Raw genomic sequence first — 15,833 nt, forward strand, 5'->3', positions numbered from 1 at the left:
ATAGTTGATGTAGTTTTATGTAATTTACTCTCTTAGAGTAAATTAGAAAGTAAAACACATTACTTTGGCGTTTCTGAAACTTGAAAGTGACAAATCTGACATGGACAATAAGGATGTGTGACTTAGATATCAGCTTGGAGGGAAATGGATTGAAGTACAAAGGTTAAGGCAAATGAGAGGACTTACACGAGTTTATATATCAAATTATTATGATATATTTCACGACGCCTCCTATGAGAGATTTTTTGATGTGTCAAAAACACAATTTGATTTTGATACTTGAAAAAAAAATAAAATTCAACCACTTATATGATTATACTTGTACCATCATATATTTCAGCACACCAAATAGTTGTTGTCTCTTACTTCAGATCTACTGCTCTATATTTTATACACATCGTGTTATTCATTAAAAGACAAACAGACATGCTAATATTTTGGTCCCAATAAGCAAGAACCATACCGTATACTTAAATTTATCAAGCAAGCATCCGCTGGAAATAAAATGTTAAGGCAAATATTGTATCAACGAAACAAAAGAAGGAATTGCCATTTGGTGATTAGGCGACCTAACAACAAAAATATATATATAAAAAAAAAAAAAAAAAAACTAGTCAATAATTTAAACACCAAACTAAATGATCATTACGAAGATGTGGGTTGTTGAAGAGTTGGATCATCACTTTCCTTAACTATATCAAACAACATATTTTAGTTGTCCTGTCGATCCCCTATGATTGAAACCAAGCTCTCCGAATAATAAGCTCGCACTTTTCCACAAACTCAGAATTGCTGAGTAATCTTCTGTAATTTGGGTTGTAAGAGATCATAATTTCTTCTTTGTCACATTTGAAAAGAAATTCTCCACTTCGCCAAAATCCCAATAGCTCCAATGACCTTGCAATGCCTTCAATTGGCCCTATCGTGATTAGCTTAGTCCAAGATTCATCGTCAGCATAGTCTTGCAAGATCCATACTTCACAAGTCTTGTCAGGAATATAAGACTTTGGCTGAACAACCACTGAAAGAGAATCATCGTTCCATGCATGAATATTGAAATGTGTACCACCGTCCGGTAAAATTTCCCGTAACTTTGAAAAACAAATCAATCGGAACACTTCATCAGCCATGTCAAAAGAAAGAATTGCACTGTGAGTATCGGTATCATTACTGACCATCCAGTGAGAATTCCCTGTGACATAGTGTCAGTTTCACAAGAGTAAGGGTAATCCCAATACCAAATTACATCAAACGGAGAAGAGTGATCTAATTCTCTCCATGAATTAGAACGCAAGCTATATAGTACGACCTTCACAGAGGAAGATGTTGTCCCCGTTCTTGTATCGTTGCATACAAGAATTAAGACCAGCTTGTAATCATTGGTTTTACGATCAAACCCAAATCCACGATTGCTGATCCATGACTTAGGGCAAGGACGCACTGGAAGAACCTTGAATTCTCTGAGTGAAACATTTGCCAGGGCAATAAGTTTCGACCTTATTAAGCAATAACCAGTAGATTCTATTGCAAGGACCCAGAATTTCACAAAACTTGGGTAAGTAATTTAGCCGATGCCGAGAAACATGTTGCGTTATTTCGTCCAAACAAAGCAAGGAGACATGACCAGTACCACTACCATTTTGAAGTAGACAATGCTGATAAACGTTTGTGGTGTGATGGAGTTGTTGGATGGCGAAATTCGGGTCGTTGATGAGATCATACCAGGATTTGCAGACGCATTCGAATCGCTTCAGAGATTTCACGGGCAGCCTGGAAAGAATGTTTGGCAACACGTTGAAAGGGGGTATTTGTACATTTTGACCCTCATTTAGGAGAAATTTTTTCATTACGGCGGTGGATTGTCTGCCTTCTTATTTTCATCATTTTTTTATGCTTTTTTTATGATATGTGATCATAATTAAATCATGTTAATATTTTATATTAAATTTTTATATAAATAATAAAATATAAAATAATAAAAATATAAAATATTAATGTGCTTTAACATGATCACGTAAGAGAGCATTGGGGCATGGAGAACGGAAACGGGAAGGTATACAATCCACGGTGTTCCGAACAAGGAAAAGCCAGCCACGTGGCTTTCTATTTATGATTAAAATAATGTCAACACTTTAGCTCCGTCCAACAATGGCGTTAAACTTTCATTTTTCATCCCTGTAAATTTGAAAATCTGCCCAGAACTATTTTCTACTAAAATTCAGTTATGCTAGTATCAATTATAAGAAACAAATTTGATCTTGGTTTCTTTGTTTGAACAAATTAATTCCTAAATCTAATCGGCCGACGAGACCCATCATTCCTAAGAGACTGAAACTTATCTGAAACACCACTAAAGTACAAGCCAAGAATAAGAAACCCAGAATCCAGTTCATGTGGGAGGAGGAGGCCATTGCCTTTCTCAGGCAACCTGAACGATTCCTTCGAAGTTCGAGCAGAGGGATTTTTCCTTTTTCAAACGAAAAAGAAGAAGACGAATTGAAAACTTACAAAGGGAATGAATTTCGGGAGAGGATCCTCTCCGGATCCTCCTTCTTCTTCTTTCTTTTCTGCAGATTTTCATCACCCTCATCCATTTTTTCCAGCTGAAACACTATTTCCAGTCATCCGTTTCAAAACACAGCCTATATACACACACACACAGAGGATAAAAATGGAAGAAAAAGAACTGAAATCTTCATACGTGGAGGAGTTATAGAGATTATGCTCCCAAAAATTGAAGAAGCATAAGGAGGAGGCAGATTTGTAGAGTTCGGAGAGTTGACTGGAAATAGTGTTTCAGCTGGAGAAAAATGGATGAGGGTGATGAAAATCTGCAGAGAAGAAAGAAGAAGAAGGAGGATCCGGTGGGGTTGGGTCCGGAGAGAATCCTCTCCCATGAATTTCAATCTTTATCTCTCTTGATCTTTTGACGAAAAAAAGGAAAAGAGGAATCCAGAAATAAAAAAATATTAAAAAAAAAAAAAAATCTTAGAAGAAGGGGAATTCAGAATGGCAGCAGTACAGAAAAGGTTTTTTGGTTTTTGTGCTGACAGCTGAAAAATTTTTAGTTAAAAAAATAAAAAAACACGTGGGTGATTTTTATTTCTTGGGAACATCACCTGTAATGATCAGGTGTGTTCCCGTCACCTGAAAAAATTTCTCCTCATTTTGAAGAGCGAGCAGCAAATTTAGGAGGAGGAGGGGTATGGTATGGGCTGAGAGTTTGCGGAGCGAGAGCAACACAAATCCTATCATAAGAGGAGGTTTTACATATGGAGTCAAATGGAAACCCCAAATCTTATAACTAACCCTAAATTAAATTTTGATTAAAATAAATAATAATAAAAAGTTGAATAAGAGTAATAGTAATGCTAGGAGACTAATTTGTAGACAAATTTAGTAAACTAAATCATGTATCACCAATAGAAAATGGACACGGATATCAACACTCAAGTAATTATCAAATTTTATATCATTTAGTTTATAAAATTTTGTTTAGAAATTTAGTATTCATAACATTATCCTTTTTGATTAATTAAAAAATTGGTTTAAAAAAATTATCCCCATAGCACTATCCTTGAATTAATTGTTCTTTATAAATAATGTTTCATTAACCCAAAAATTGGTAAAGAAGGGTACTACCATTACCATATCTTTGATTTCCATGAACAGTTTTGAGTTTGAATTGACAAAGGAGAAAGGCTGAAAGGGTTCTTCGACACTCACTCATGACATAAGTTATGAACTTTTTTAGAAGTTTTACGTTAGTAAAATTAAAAATATTTATTTTTATTAAATATTTTTGTTTTTCTTAATCAAGGAAATCAATTAATTTTAATTCAAAACGATATTGTTAGTGAGTTAAATAATGGGCTGTTAGGAACTTAGGAGTTAAGAAAATCGGTGAAATTGAACCCGCACAAGGGTGTATATATAAGCATGAATCACCATCATTTACCGCGAGTGTTGTAAAGCGTTGTCTGCAATTAATTATGAGGAAATAGACTAATGAGGTTGTGTGAAGAGTACAATCAAGTGAGTGTAGTTAAAGTTGTAAATCAACCACATAAAGAGAATCATTCGAACTACGGTGATCACTGCAGTAAGGTGAAAAATCCTATAATTTTGGAAGCCTAATCAGTCTTAACTCTTAATCAGCCATGTTAAAAGACAGACTAGTGTATTGATAGCGTTTCTTATGGTCACTGACCAGCTAGTGACAATTTCCATTGACACATAAATTCTTCCAATTGAGAGTGATGCAACATGGTATCTTCCAACAGAAAAGTATCTTATAATTTTCTCGATGGTCCGAATTGATGAGTTTGCTTGATTGTGATCACGAGCATGATGAAATTCTCCATAGTTTTTCCAGATCTGAAAAAGGTGAATAGTCATGATTTACTACCGGTTGTCCTCATTTTTCAATAAAAGAAGGCAAGCTATATTGGGTCCTATCTAGCGGCATACCACGGATGTACCTCACAATGAAAATTTAAAAGGAAAACTAATGAAAATGACTTGAAAACTTTGAGTTTTAACGATAAAGAAAAAATAAAGGGTAAAATGAATAGTACAAAGATTGACTTTTTAATGTAAAAATATTATTTTTCGTTAAAATAAACAGTATCGGAAGTTTTTAGTTAAAATTTCCAAATTTAAAACCAACTTGTAATTATTGGATTTAGGATCAAATACAAATACAACAGATAGTGACTCATTGTATACAATGCGATTCTGACATGTTGCGACAACTGCACAGATCACTTCATCAGTCAGGTTAAAATAAAGAATTACAGAAGGAAAGCCATAACTGTGAAACCCCACCCCCAAAAGATTGTATAAATTCACCTTGTCCATAAAAATTAATGAAATGTTACAATTTGGTCCTAATATCCTCACCCAATGCGGATCTGAATTTCAGATTCTCTCCCTCTCTTAACTGCCACGTGGCAGACCCCATCTCTTGTCCCTCATTCTCTCTTTCCCCCGGATCTCTCAACTCACTCATTCCTCTCACTCACTCTCTCTCACTCTCTCTCTCTCATAGCTCACTCTCTCTCTCTCTCTCTCTCCTTCTCCCCCGATTCGAACCCACAACCACGCACGCACCCATCTACACACCCACACCACCGACGACGCAGCACCATTACCGCCACTGTGGACTTTCTCTCTCACCCTCCCTCGTCTCTGTGGAGATAAGTGAAGCCCAGAAATCGAGAGCTAGCTCCGGCGAACCCTGTGAGCTTCGAGCCAGATTCTGGCCGATTATGTCCATTACACGGCAATCAAAGGTAAGGAATCTCTCCCTCTCACCTCCACCTCCAATTTCGTGGTTAAATTGTGCCCTAGTGTGTTAGTTTTGCTGTCGACCGGAGCACGGGGGGCTCCAGCCTCCTTCCCCGGCGAGAAACCAACCCAGGCCCTTAGGGCCGTGTATCTTTGGGCCTTCAGGCCGGTGCATCCGAGCCCAAACCCTTTCGTGACCCAAACCCACAACCCTTTTAATTGGAGGCCTTTTGGGCCGCTTAGCACTTGAACCATAGGCCCGTCAGGCCCAAACCCAAACCTTTTTATTTTATTTTGTTATTTATTTAAATCCCAAAACCCAAAGGCATTGGGCCGGGCTTTCAAGCCTAAGCCCCTTATATAGAACCTGGAGCCCTCGGCCCGTTAGACCCTAAACCCTTTAGGGTCCAAGCCAACCTGGTTGATCCGACCTGAACCTGTTGACTTGATCCGGTCAGCGTTTGACTCTGACTTTGATCGGTCAAAAGTTAACGTGGGGGATCCCCCTAGACTAATTTCGACGTTTGTTTTTTCAAATTAAATTGTTTGAATAAAGTTTTATTAATTAGACCCTTTATGTTCTTAGGGGCAATTATTTGTGATGTTTTCGTCTTAGTTTGCGTGGCTTTTCGATGACGAAGTATCAGTAAATGGATCCCTTCTAAAATGCATGTTTTAATAGTGCAAATGTATACATGAAAAACATGATTTAGTGATTACGTTTTATAAAATATTATACTTACTAAGAATATTTTATAATACCATATTTTATCAAACTGATGTTTTTTGTAGTATATATAACAGATGACTGTATACTATTTAGAACATGCTTTTACACACGTCTTTATAGTATAAATGATGGATGATTTTATACTATAAAGATGTTTTGAGATATATGTACTTATGTTTGGAAATACTATATTCATTGTTTTGTGCTTATCTAGTAGTCACTGTTCTGTCTATGGGCGATTATACTTATATTGACGGGTGCTGTAGGAGCCTATAAGCGGTTAATACTTATATTGACCTTCCGCTTGTACTCTGAATTAGAATATGCTCTGAACATGTCATGATCTATCGCTATTTTTTCGTTGTTGGCAATAAATATTATGATATTATTTTATGTAGTTTGAACGAAAATTATATGCATGTTTCACGTGTCTTCAGCATTTGCATTCACAAATGACTAGCTTCCCCTTCAGGTGTTGGCCAACACGTGAACATCTTGATGTCTCTCGGACATCGGAATCTGGGCGTGTCAATAACTATCACTACTGACCAACCAGTTAAATATCCACACCAATAAGAACACAAGTGTATGATCTAGTTTTCTCCATGCACGTATTAAAACACAATCTATCTATAGGATCCGGAGACATTACACGTTTTTGTGCTCCCTTTCCGTAACCTTTTTTTAAGGATCCAAACAGCTTATATTTCAATTCATCGTTCATAAATTATCTTTGCAAAAAATTAGACAGACTCAAAACCTATTAAGACGTTCTTGTGAAGAAAATTGATGAATAAAGTTCAACAAAAAAAAAAAATACTAAATTTAGTCTAATGTTCATATGAGGGTGATCTTTCCAAACTATTGAGAATAACATACCCATCACATAAAAGAAACTACAAACTCAAAGACACAAGAGACGGAGAGAGAAATGAACAATAAAAAAACTGGCAAACTAAGGAAGGGGACGTGTGATTGTGGTTGATACATCCCAAAAATTAGGGTCGAAGTCATCATCTTGTTATTCTCCTTTTCTTTTGTTGATGTCTAGAATCATCTTCTTTAACTATATTTTGGTCGTCTCGTCGATCACCTATGATTGAAACCAGGCTCTCTGAGTACGCTCCCCATGATCCACAAGCGTGGAGGTTCTTAATCTTTTGAGTACTTGGGTCGTATGTGTACAAACTCAAGACCTGGATATTCACGTTCACGTCTTTTGCATACCCTTTAAGCTAGGGCTGCATGTATTTATAGTCATGCGAAGATTACACTCAGGGATTCAAATCCCTATTTACATGGAGACTTTGAAAACCACAAATACAAACCTAAACCTATCCAACTACGTACAAACCATAAATACAAGATAAACAAGAAGTCAAACAGATTCGGAACACTTCAAAACAGACTCAATCCTAACAGACTGAGGACTAGGTCTAACATCCCCCCGCAAGCTGAGAGGACGAGACACAACTGGAAGCTTGGAAACCAAAGTCTTGAACCTTGATGATGACAAACCTTTGGTGAATATATCAGCCACTTGATCTTGTGAACAAATAAAGTTGACAATAAGCTCACCACGCACCACTTTTTCACGTACGAAATGATAGTCAACCTCGAGGTGTTTCGTGCGGGAATGGAAAACAGGATTAGATGCCAAAGCTATCGATGAAATGTTATCACACCATAGTTGTGGACGAAGAAAAGGCAACTGTAAATCACGAAACAAAGAGCGTAGCCAAGAAATTTCGGCTGCTGTATAGGCCAGTTGCCTATACTCAGCCTCGGTGCTTGATCGGGAGACCGTCTTTTGTTTCTTGGAACTCCAGGAGATGAGGTTCGAACCCAAATATATACCATAACCTCCCGTAGAATGGCGCGTATCAGGATCTCCTGCGTAGTCTGCATCTGAGAACGCACTGAGCTGCATGCTACCAGGTTTGTACAACAAACCTTGTGCGTACGTAGATTTAACATACCGTAAAATGCGTTTCACAGCCGTCCAGTGGGTTGTAGTAGGAGCATGCATGAATTGACACACTTGATTAACGGCATATGAAAGATCAGGACGTGTGATCGTAAGGTACTGTAAGGCCCCCACGACACTTCTGTAAGTGTAAGGGTCAGGATGTGGATCACCCTCATGTAGACTGAGTTTCTGACCTGCACAGACGGGCGTTGAAATAGGCTTGGCATCAAGAAAATTGGTCCGCTTCAAAAGATCCAATGCATACTTTGCTTGACTAAGATGCATCAGATTATGCGAATAGGAGACTTCCACACCCAGAAAATAGTGGAGAGGCCCCAAGTCTTTCATTGAAAATAATGTGCGTAGCTTCTGGATTAAACGATGCATTTGCCGTGGATGATTGCCTGTAAGTAATATATCATCGACATAAATCAACAGAAGTAAATAAACACCTTGTTGCTTGAAGACAAACAACGAATAATCACACTTAGATTCCTGAAAACCCAAATGAAGCAGGAAATCCGAGAAACGTTGAAACCAAGCTCTCGGTGCTTGTTTCAAACCGTACAAGCTCCGTTGTAAGTTGCATACATGATTTGGGTATTGGGAATCAACAAACCCAACAGGCTGCCTCATATACACCTCCTCCGCTAGATACCCGTGTAAAAAGGCATTCTGAACGTCAAGTTGACGAACTGGCCATCGATTTGAGACTGCAAGACTGAGTACTAATCGAATGGTACTGTGCTTGACCACTGGACTGAACGTTTCGCCATAATCCACGCCGTGTTGCTGATGAAACCCATTGGCAACTAGCCGTGCCTTATATCGGTCGATGGAGCCGTTTGCATGTCGTTTAATCTTATAAACCCACTTGTTTGGGAGCAAATTCATATGAGGTTTGTAGGGAACAAGATTCCACGTCCCAGAACGCTGTAAGGCATTAAATTCTGTGACCATAGCATTTCGCCATTCCTGTTGTTTCACGGCTTGGCGAAAGGACGTAGATTCAACAGGTGTATCAGTGGTGACGACATGCAAAGCATATTTGGGATTAGGTTTCTGGATGCCAGCTTTGGAGCGTGTTTGCATGTGATGTACTGGATTAGGTGCACAAACAAGGTCCGGTTGCTGTTCAGGTTCACTGATAATTTCTTGCTCATTGGGCATTTCTAAAGGCACAATATCAGGGTTGAGAACAGGAGGAGTATTAGGGATTGCAGGCACACTAGGGTTTGGTATGGAATCCACAGAAGAAGTTATATTTGTTGGCGGAGGGTCATGGGGAAGAAGTTGGGCAGTGCTAGGAGAGGCGATGACTGGGGAGTGTGATGGAGATAAGGAAGGGAAAACAAATAAGAGATCAGATGGAGGAGAACTACCTATGGCATGGACGCTTTCCTTTCGAAGTGTGATATCCTTGAATGGAAAAGAGTCCTCATCAAAGAGGACATGGCGAGACAAGTAAACTCGTCGTGTAGATACATCCAAACATTTGTACCCCTGATGATCTAGCGAATAACCTAAGAAAACACAGGATTTGGATTTAGCCTCAAGTTTGTGTTGTGTGTAGGGTCTCAGCCACGGGAAACACCTACACCCAAATACTTTAAAAAAAATCATATTTTGGTGTTCTTGTAAACAATTTTTCATAAGGTGACTTATTCGACAGAACACGAGTAGGCAACCTATTGATGATATAGGTGGCTGTTTGACACGCATCAGGCCAAAAGTTTGAGGGAACACCAGCATGAGACAACATGACTATGGCAGTTTCGACAATAAGACGATGTTTCCTTTCTGCAAGACCATTTTGTTCTGGGTGTTTGGGACAAGAAAACCTTTGTGAGATGCCATGTTTATCTAAAAAATCTCGAAAAGCATTATTCTTATACTCTCCTCCTTCATCACATTGGAGAAGCTTGATAGAACGCTGAAACATGTTTTCAACCTTGGTTTTGAATTTAAGAAATATTTGGAACACCTCAGACTTATTTTTCATAGGAAAAATCCAAGAATATTTGGAAAAATCATCGACAAACAATAAGTAATAACGATATCCTTCATTTGAAATAACGGGTGAACACCAAACATCCGAATGTAAAAGGTCTAAAGGGAATTGCGAAACAGACTCTGAAACTTGAAACGGCAATTTGGTACTCTTGCCTAATGGACACGAATGACAGAAACGTACAGCAGAGGTGCCACTAATTGGCACTTGATTATTGGAAATTAAAAATTTGATTATTTTAGACGCAGAATGGCCCAGACGATCATGCCATTTCTGTGTAGACACTCGGACTCCTAAACATGTTAGAACGGGATGATTGGATGATCCACCGCCATTAGGAAATGGGTATAACCCATTCTCACACTTCCCTCGGAAAAGCGTCCTCCGGGTCTTGAGGTCCTTAACAAGAAAGAAATGTGGAAAGATTAGTATATAACAGCTATTGTCAAGTGTAAAACGATGGGCAGAAATTATACTGGTGGAGGCCGAAGGACAATGTAATATGTTGTTAAGTTTAAATGAGCAAGAGTCAGTCATGATTTGATTTGAACCAGAATGTGCAATAGAAAGACCAGTATCATTACCTACTCCACCAATGTTTTCATTACCATTATACTCCTTGGGATTGACAAGGTTCTGTATCTTAGGAGTAATATGGGCGTTTGCTCCAGTATCAAGTAACCAGGAGCCATTTTGCTGACGATTCAGTGTGGTTGGAGATGAAGCCATAGCTGTTAGACGGTTGGTTGGAATACGACCTTCGTAGGCTGCATTCATGCGATGATAGCAATCAAGGGCGGGATGCCCTTCTCTTCCACAGATTTGACAAGTTATACGACCACCACAGGAAACAGACCTTGCAGCGGATTGTTGTCTGTGGGCATTGTTGTTGCGAGAAACAAACCCTCTCTGATTTACAGAGGAACCACGGTTGGACGGTCCAGCGCCTCGTCCAGTACCTCGAAGACGTCCACCACGTCCTCTTGCAGCCACATACACATTAACGGGAGCAGTGTCTGTCACCTGAACAGTTTGCTCTGCCATCCTTCTCTCAGTGGTGAGAAGGAGAGACTCCAGAGTGGGATACGTGATAGGAGAATCACGTGCTTGTGCGGCATTCACGGTCATTTCAAAAGCAGGTCCAAGATTATTGAGAATAATCTGAACAAGCTCATCCTCTTCAACTGGTTTGCCAGCTAGGGCTAGGTTGTCAGAAATAGAATTCATCTTGTCAAGAAAATCAGCAATTGAAAGGTCACCTTTTTTGGTTTGCAACAGTTCGTTGCGCAGAAACAGAATTCGATTCTGAGAGGATGATGCATAGCGCTGCTCCAAAGCTTCCCAAGTTGCTCGAGACGTGCGTTTGCTTGCCACAGTTGACAACACAGAGGCTGTGAGCGAGCCATTGATCCAACTGAGGATCATTTGATCATGTTGCATCCAGGTAGTGTACGACGGATTGACTGCAGTATTTCCAGGAAGATTCATAGGAGGACAAACACAGGAGCCATCTACGTACCCCATTAGATCACGACTCCTCAAGATAGGAAGAATCTGGGCTAACCACAATGGGTAGTTAGTTCGATCGAGTTTGATGTTGACAATGGTGGTCATGGCGGAGGAAAATGGGATGGTTGGATTGATGGTAGTGGTGGTGGTGTTGTTGCTGCTAGTGTCAGACGACATAATGAAAGGTAGTGGGCGGAAAAAAAAATTGGATCGATGTCGTTGGACTTAGAGAGCTCTGTGTACCATGTACAAATTCAAGACCTGGATATTCACGTTCACGTCTTTTGCATACCCTTTAAGCTAGGGCTGCATGTATTTATAGTCATGCGAAGATTACACTCAGGGATTCAAATCCCTATTTACATGGAGACTTTGAAAACCACAAATACAAACCTAAACCTATCCAACTACGTACAAACCAGAAATACAAGATAAACAAGAAGTCAAACAGATTCGGAACACTTCAAAACAGACTCAATCCTAACAGACTGAGGACTAGGTCTAACAGTATGAAGACAAGAAACCTTGTCTGCCTTCAAAATTTTTGAAAAGAAGTTTCCCATTTCTCCAAAAACCCAATGGGTATGTGACGCCTGCAATTGGCCCTACGGAAACTAATTTGGTCCAGGATTCGTTACCGTAGTCTTGCATAATCCAAACGTCAGATTTCTTCTCTGGCTTATGCAAAACAATCATAGAAAGAGAATTGTTATACAATGCAATTTGGATATTACTATCACAGTTCGGCAAAAAATCCAGTAACTGTGGAACCCTAATCAGTCGGAACACTTCATCAGCCATGTTAAATGAAAGAATCACATAGGGATCATCATTAAAACCGTGCCTCACGAACCAATCATGTTTCACGAACCAGTGATAATATCCGTTGACATATATAGTAGAGGAGCTGATATGAGAGTCACGCTACATGCTATCATTAAATAGTGTAGAATCTAATTTTCTCCTTGAATTAGAGTGCAAGCTATATACTTGAACCCGATAGACATAATATGGCCGTAGTTGACCGAAGTACCTCTCAATCATAACAATCTTGTAATCATTGGTTTTAGGATCAAATCCAAATCCACATACTTTGATTTTAAGGTAGGGAAATCCAGAAGGACGCGTGATGCTCAAGTGTGGAACATCCTTGACTTTGACAGGTCAACGGTCAACGTTGACTTTGACCGTTGACTTTTTTGGGTTTTCGTACGGGACTCCTCCTAGGCTAATTTCGACGTCCTGAACCCGTTTCCGATGTCCGTTTTCCCAAATTCAGTCATTTGAGTGGAGTTTGACTAAATGTACCATTTATGTGCTTAGGGGCGTTTATCTGTGGCGTTTCCTTATTCGCTAGATGGCGTGGCTTTTTGACGGCGAAGTACTGTGAGTGGACCCCTTCTAAAAATGCATGTTTTGATAGTACAAATGCATACATGAAAAACATGATTTGATGATTATGTTTTATGGAATGTTTTATGAGATAACATGCTTAGTGAGGCTAGTTTGAATTATTACTATTTTTCCTATAACTCATGTTCTTATAGAATATCTGATGGATGACGATATGATATTTAGAACATGTTTAGAACATCTTTTTATAGTATAGATGATGGATGATTTTATACTATGAAGTTGATTTTCAATATATGTATATTCACTGGTTTTGTACTTACCTAGTGGTCCTTTCCGCTACGGGACGTAGGAATAGATTCGGTCCATCCCAGGCGACGGTTTGGTGTTGGCATAGGCCTGGAGTGTGTTTTCCTCTGACTGTTTGCTCAGAGACGGGGAGCTGGCATGGGGCCTGAAGTGTATTTTCCTCCGACGGTCTGCTCAGAAACGGGGAGCCGGCATGGGGCCTGAAGAGTTATATCGGACATTCACTAGTGTTTATTATTTATGCGAATTATGATTTGAGACATTGCACGACATGCTAGGTTTCGGAAAACCTATGTTTATAATTATATATTGTGTTTTCATAAAACTTGGGGGTTAGTATGTTGATAACTGTTTTATATATATACATATCAACTTGGTCCACTCATGTTTGTTTTGCGCCCCCTTCAGGACTTAGAATCGAGGCATACAATCCCGACGTCCAGGCACTTCCGCATCGGCATCTTCGAGTCCTCTCGGTGTAGGACCCATTCCTTTGTTTCATTCAATGTTATATTATTTTTCTTTTAGTGTTCTAGATTGGAGGTGTGCTCTGAACACGGTCTTTATTTAAATATTAATTATTCTTTTATATTTATAAGCCTTATACACCCCTTGTTTTCAGCATTTGCACTCAATAAATGGCTTTCGTCACCCTCGGGTGTCGGCCAGCACGTGCCTATCCTGGTATTCGGGGAATATCGGGATCGGAACGTGTCAAATCATGTCTCACGAACCAGTGACAATATCCGTTGACATATATAGTAGAGGAGCTAATATGGGAGTCACGCCACATGCTATCATTAAATAGTGTAGAATCTAATTTTCTCCATGAATTAGAGCGCAAGCTATATACTTGAACCCGATAGACATAATATGGCCGTAGTTGACCGAAGTACCTCTCAATCATAACAATCTTGTAATCATTGGTTTTAGGATCAAGTCCAAATCCACTTACTTTGATTTTAAGGTAGGGAAATCCAGAAGGACGCGTGATGCTCAAGTGTGGAACATCCTTGAATTCTCTTAGTGCAATATTTGCCAGCACTGCAATAAAATTCGGGATGCTCGCTGTATTACTAAAGCAGTATATTCCATTGCAAGGACCCATAATTTTTAAACCGATATAAAAAATGTTGGGTAAGGTTAGCCATTGGAGAGAAACATCGTCAGTTATATCGTCAAAACAAAGCATGGAGAGGTGACGATCACCGGCTTGTACAAGGAGACGATGCTGATTAACTCTTTCGGACTGAAGGCGGTGTTGGATGGCGAAATCCGGGTCTTTGATGATGAGATTATACCATGATTTGCAGATGCATTTGAACCGTTTCAAAGATTTCACAGGCAGCCTGGAGAGAATGTCCAATAAGAGGTCGCTGGAGATGTGTTTGTATTTTTTGGGCCTCATTTGACAGAGCGAGAGCAGCAAATTCAAGGAGGACTGGAGGAGGAGGCTAGAGAGATCAATACAAATAATATCATAGAGAAAGAGGGGAGCTAGGTTTTATAACAGCGAAACAAAAATGGCGTTCAAAACCCTAACTAAAAAATATTTGTCTTAAATATCAAAATGGTCTTTGTGTTTTTCGAGTTTTTCGAGTTCATAACCGAAATTTAGCCTACAAATTCACCAGTAGGGGAGCCACATAAAGGCCGGTAAAGGCCTGGGCCTATCCTGGTATTCATGTTTTACATAATTATCTGCATGTTTCGAAAATAGTGAGCGTGTGGCTCATTGGTTATGTGGTTTTTGCGATTCCAAAAGGACAGTGTCGAGACTTGCTGCGTATACCAACATATTTCGGATTTTTTTACTGCGCTTTCTTTCAATTCCCAGTTGTTTCTTCATCGTCAAAGCTTTCAATATTGAGATCAAACCTTAATATTTTAAAATATCTGTCCTCGTCAGATGAGTGATCGCTTAACTATGGTATAGTCTGATAGTCCTCATCAGTATCATCATCAGACTCATAGTCCTCATCATCATCAGACTCATATGGGACACGCTCATAGTCCTCATCTTCCATTCCTGAAGGTAAATTACGCTCCCATTCTATAAAATCCACTCCTGTTTTCTTCACCTTAATTTGATGATCATCCTCTGTTCCATAAAATTCTGCATGGACACAAACCTTGTCGCCACATTTCAGATTGAGCTTCCTGTTTGAAAGACTTCCCAGCCAAAGATAATCTTCATGGGAAGCAGTTACGGTGGCATCCATTCCCCAAATGAGAAAATAAATTCGCTGGGTACGATTAACAACATGAATGCATAGAGACCCAGTACAGCTGGAGTGGTCCGAAGAAAAAACGATACACACAGCCAACAGTACTATTCCTATATAATCAATACTTCGCGAAGAATTAAGAAAGCACTCGACCAACCGTAATATAATATCATCACTTGGCGGCACTTCAAATTTGACAGTTTTCATCCTCTCCCACGGCATAAGCTAACCAGTAAGGAAAATCATTTCCAGAAAGGAAAATTCCATCAAATGCATTCACTTTCCTTTTCTACAACACGGGGTGCAAAGTTAGTATAAGCAACAATACGAAAAGCAGAGAGAGAGAGAGAGAGAGAGTCCCGTACCACTGGGAGGTTCTTCTTAAAAGTATCAGTGAGACTGGTGCACCCTTCCATATGAATGGTAACCATGTTG

This window comes from the organism of the source record quoted next, unplaced genomic scaffold (genome assembly GCF_019419815.1).
Source record: "Pyrus x bretschneideri cultivar Hongxiangsu unplaced genomic scaffold, Pyrus_bretschneideri_v1 Contig12, whole genome shotgun sequence".
Lineage (NCBI taxonomy): Eukaryota > Viridiplantae > Streptophyta > Magnoliopsida > Rosales > Rosaceae > Pyrus > Pyrus x bretschneideri.